This window comes from Hyaloscypha bicolor, assembly GCF_002865645.1.
Source record: "Hyaloscypha bicolor E unplaced genomic scaffold K444scaffold_182, whole genome shotgun sequence".
NCBI classification, from domain to species: domain Eukaryota; kingdom Fungi; phylum Ascomycota; class Leotiomycetes; order Helotiales; family Hyaloscyphaceae; genus Hyaloscypha; species Hyaloscypha bicolor.
In genome coordinates this window covers 2,838,882-2,844,881 of record NW_020194684.1, presented here as the reverse complement: position 1 = coordinate 2,844,881, position 6,000 = coordinate 2,838,882, and positions in this window count along the sequence as shown.

The following is a 6,000-nucleotide window of genomic DNA, read 5'->3' as shown; positions in this document are numbered from 1 at the left end:
AAGACTTAAAAGAGATTCTTTTATTCTAAACTTATATAATAATCTAATTAAGAAAATTATAGCTAATTTTGAGTATTTTTTAGTTATATTCTCGGAATTTCTTTAATAAAGCCTTAAAAAACTTAGTTTTCTAGTAATTTCCTGAATTATTAGTATAGTATTCTAGTATAGCCTTAATCTAATTCTTATAAATAGGAGAAATATAATAGATAATTCTTTTTCTTTTAGTATTATTAGAAATATAATAGTTCTTATATATATTTATATATTATTCTAAGAATATAGAAATATTACTATTTTGAAACTATAATATTTCAGGAGCTCTTATAAATAGTAGATTTAAATCCGGTACTAGTATATACTTATTCTTAGCTATATTAATCTTAATAATTTCTTCTATAATTAATTATAAAGTTTCCGTATCTGAGACTTTTACTAATAAAGTTCCTAAAAGACTAATTTCTTATTTAAATATATCTTTTAGTTTAGAAACCGGAATTAGGGAGAAACTAGTTAATAATAATAAATATAATTAAGATTTAAGTTTTAGTATTAATAATAATAAGATAATAGCTTTTTTAGTCTTATTTCTATTATTTATATTCTCTTTTCTATTTCTTTAACTTAATATCTATAATATTTTTCCTTAATTTTACTAAACTAAATATATTTATTAAAATTATTAAAAGTAATAATAAAAATAATAAATATAATTTTATTAATTTTTCTAACTTTTCTGAATTCTCTTTTATTTCTTTACTTAATATCTATTTCTTTCTCTAGAAGCTTTTTTAGTTTATCTATATAATTTCTTATTTCCGATTTCTTTTTAATTCTTATTTCTGATTTCTATTTACTATTTCACTTGAAATTAAAAGTATTTCTTCTTTTAGATATCTTTTCCGGATTTAGAAATAAACTTTTTTACTAAAACTAATATTATTTTTATTCCGGTTTTTATTATAACTAAAAATAATATATAAATTAATAATATAACTTTATTTCCGAATACTAAAGTCTATTTCTAACTAAAGTCTAATTTATACTATTTTAGTATAATTTTTCTTATTCTTTTTCTTCTATTTCTTCTATTTCTTTTTCTTCTATAATTAGCCTTTATTTCTATTATTTCTATATATTATACTAGTAACTATATCTTATAGCTAACTTATATTTAAGTTACTAGATATATTAGAAATTAATATAAGATATTAAAATTAATATTTATATATTTTTAATATTTTAGCCTTAGGTTTAAGATATTATAATAGCCCTTTTCTCTCCTAACTTATTAAACTAATAATTCGCCTTATAAATATCTCTTAGAACTTTATAAGAATATTATTTTAATTATAAAATTTCTATTTTTCTTATATTACTTACTATAAAATATATAAAAGAAAAACTATAATAAGACAAAAACTTATATAAAGTATACCAGAATATAAAACATAACTTAATAATAAAATAATAAATTAAAAGTATAAATAATAAAATATAAATAATATATAATATATAAAAGCTTAATTAATTATATATTTATAAGAGATTATTTTCTAGAACTATAGAAAAACTAGCTTTCTTATATAATTTCTATAAGTTATATATAAAAAACTATAGCCTTTACTCTATAACCTAAACCTTAAAACTACTAAAATAATATAATTTTTAATAAGTATAGCCTGCTATATTATAATAGTTCTATATATATTTTATTAAAAAGGAAACTTAAAGTTTTTTAGGAATATCTTAATACTAGTTTAGAGAAAAAATAAATTCGTTATTTTACTAATCTAGCTAATATTCTAATTATATTTATTCTAAAGAAAGAAGGCAGTCTATATTTATATATTAATTATTAAAGTCTAAATAGAATTACTATTAAGAACCAAATACTATTACTACTTATTAATAAGATAATAAATAGGCTTTATAAAATAAAGGTATATATAAAACTAGACTTAAAAAATACTTATTATTAGTTATAAATATAAGAGAATAATAAATAGAAAATAATATTCCGAATATATTATAGATATTTTAAGTATTATATTATATCTTTTAGATTATTTAATATTCCGGTAATATTTCAGATATATATTAACTATATACTAGTAAGTCTTATAAATATTATTTATATAATTTATCTAGATAATATTTTAATTTATTTAGAGAACCTAAAATAATATATAATAATACTAGCTCTTTATAAACTTAGTAAAATACGAGTTTAATATAGAGAAAATAAAGTTTCTGGGGTTTATAATTAGCCCAGATAATATAGAAATAGAAGCTAGCCGGGTTATAGCTATTAGGAAATAGCCGGCCCTAAAGAATAATATCCGAAAAGTCTAAATATTTTTGGGTTTTACTAACTTATACTAGAGGTTTATTTATAAACATTCTAGAATAGCAAAAGAATTAACTAATTTATTAAAAACTAATAGAAATTTATATTATTATTTTAGCTAAATAAATAAGGCAGATAAGGCTTTTAAAAAGCTATAAATTATATTTATAATAGTACTAATTCTTTATTATTTTAACCTAGCCTTAAAGATTTGTATAGAAATAAATACTTTAGGATTTATAATTATAAATATAATTATCTAGCTTTTTAATAAGAAAATAGAAGCTAGATAATACCCTATTACTTTTTATTTAAAGAAAATAATTATAATTAAAAATAAATATAAAATATATAATTCTAAACTCTTAGCTATTATTCTAGTATTTTATATTTAGTAATATTATCTAGTATATATCTAGTATATTATTATTATTAAAATAGATTATAATAACTTGAAATATTTTATAACTAAAAGGAAACTAAATAATTAATAAATAAGATAGATAGAAAAGCTAGCTATTTTTGACTTTATTTTAAAATACTAGCCGGGATATAGTAATTTTACTAATAGGCTATTAAGAAGGCCAGATCTTATAATAAGAATAAATAAAAATACTTTATTACTTATATTTTATAATAAGTTATAAAATATAGAATAGAAAGCTTTATAAATAGTAATAATAGAATACTATACTATTTCTATAATACTATAATTTAAGGCCTAGGAAAAAGGAAATAGGTACTTCTTAATTAGTAAAATACTAAAGAATTTTAAAGAGGAAGTTTATTTTAGTAATAAAATAGTACCGGAAATACTATTACTTGAGCTTATTACTAGTATAGCTAGTTATAAATAGTATATACTATAAATTCTAGCTATATAAATAACTGGGTCCGAAATAGTATATAAGAAAGATAAAGAGATATTATTTAAACTATTATTATAATACTAAAGGCTTAATTTATTAGTATAATACTAGTAATATAAATAGTTCTTAAAGAAGATCTTTATTAAAGCTATTAAGACTTAAGAACTTAATATATCTGGGTTATTAAGATATTAGAATACTATTTATATATTAAATAAGCCGGTTCTTAAAAAAGAATTACTATAAACTAATTATAATAATCCTATAAGTAAGTATTTTAGTACTAGTAAGATATTAGAGATTTTCTAGAGAAAGTATTTCTAGTAAAGTATAAAATAGAATATAAAAAACTATATTAGAACTTGCCTTATATATTAATAAACTAAGATAAAAAGATATTTATTATATAATATATTTAGTTTATTTCCTTTTTTTTCTAAGCTATAATAAGAAATTATTATAGACTTTATTATAGAATTACTTTTTTCTAGATTTTATAGTAAGATATATAATTTTATATTTATTATTATTAATAAATATACGAAAATAGTATAATATATTCTAATTACTAAGAATATCTTAGCTCCTAAATTAGTAAAGCTATTTATATATTATATTATTAAAGATTTTAGTATATTTATAAATATAATCTTTAATAGAGAATCTGTTTTTATAAATAAGTTCTAGTTAAGTTTATACTTTTATTTAAAGGTTTAATAATAGCTAAATATAGTATTTTATTTATAAATTAATAAATAAATAGAGAATCTAAACTAAACTCTGGAATAGTATTTGAGATATTATATTAGCTATTAGTAGAATAACTAAATAGTAAAGCTTATTCTTATAAAATTCATATATAATAATATTATATATTTAATAATAGAAATTTCTTTATTTTATATATTATATAAATTTTATTCTAGTATTAAACTATATATTAAGAATAATATTCTAGAAAGAGAAATACTAGTAATATAGGAAAGAGTATAGAGGATTTAAGTAAAATAAGAAGAACTAGAAAAGTAATAATAGGAAGTAATAAATATATAGAAAAAGTACTATAATAAGAGATATATTAATAAGTTTAATATATATAATAAAGTTATGCTTTATATAAAGAATATTTAATAGCTATAACCTAATATAAAGCTAGTAAATAGATATCTCGGCTTTTTTAAAGTTCTAGAAGTTATAGAAATATATAAATAAGTATATTATTTGAAATTACTATTATTATATTAGATTTATAATATTTTTTATATTTTTTTCTTAGAATTATAGTACTTATAAGCTAGTACTATAGTAAAACCAGAACCGGTCGAGATTAAGAATAAAGAGGAATTCAAAATAGAATCTATTATAGCCTATAGAAAAAGTAAAAAAGAAAAGAAGTATTTTATTTATTAGAAGAGCTATTTACTAGTAAATAATATATAAGAATTACTAAGTAATCTAGAAAATATAGCTTAAGAATTATAAGAGTACTTGAAAAAGAGTAATATTATAGTATTATTAGTTAAATAGAGATATAAAAGATAAATACTTTTATTAGAAAACTATTAAAAACCATATATTTATTCTTAAAAAAGCTATATAAAAATTATTAAGAACTTTAAAAACTCTAATTTCTATATTTTATAAATACCTTATTTTTATAACTACTTTTTATTATTCTTATTATTATTTTTATTAGAATTCTTTCGAAAAATAGATAGTAAATTAGCCTATAAAGCTATTAGCTATTAGTAAAAAATAAAAAATAAATATATTTATTTAATATTAAAAAATATTAATTATATTATTAAAAGTACTTTATATTTATACTAAGCTAATAAGAATTACTTAATCTATTTCTTGAATTATTAAAGGAATTTATTAGCCTCGAATAATAGCTTTAATATAAGAAATATATATAGTTTAGTATAGAAAAAAAATAGTAATAGCCTTTTCTTTTTTAGATAAAGATTAGGAAAAATACTTATATATATTAATAGCTTAAAAAAAGTAGTTTAATTATATTATATATATTTAAGAAACCTTAAATAATATTAGAATAGGAAATAAAAGAAGAAATTTATAATTTATAGAATTATATTTCTTATTCTTAGAATAATAATAATTATATATTAAGTAATTATTATTCTTAATATAAATAAGGTCAGGAAACTTAGTAATATTCTTGAAATATTAAAGATAGTAAGAGTAAATTAAGAATATAAGAATATTAGCTAAATAAATAATAATAGACTAATAAATACTAAAAGAAGTATTTATCTTAATAAATAAAGAAATAGAAAAAGGAATTAGAAAGGAACTTAAATAAAGCTTAAAGAAGCTTAAAGAAGCTTAAAGAAAGCTTAAAAAAGAAAGATAAGAGATAAGAAGAAATTAGATATAATATTATAGTTAGAAAAAAGAAAAATTAGTTAGTAAGAAAAGAAAGGCCTTTTTATAATACTTTTTTCCTAAATAGTAATTATGAATTCGGAACTAGCTTTATATTAGGAATATTTAGAAAATTCTAAAGAAGGAATTTATAAATAAACTAGAAAATTAGATTAATTTTTCTAAGCTTTTAGGCCTATAAAATAAAAATTTATTTTTAAATAAAAATTAAATTAGAATTTATAAACTAATTAAAAGACCGGAAGAGCTTTATATCTAATAGTATATATTATATCTATATTACCTTTATAAGAGGGAATTACTAGAGGCAATTTGCAAGTTAACTAGGTAAGATTAGTAAATTATATTCTTAATTCTATTATCTAGTATAAT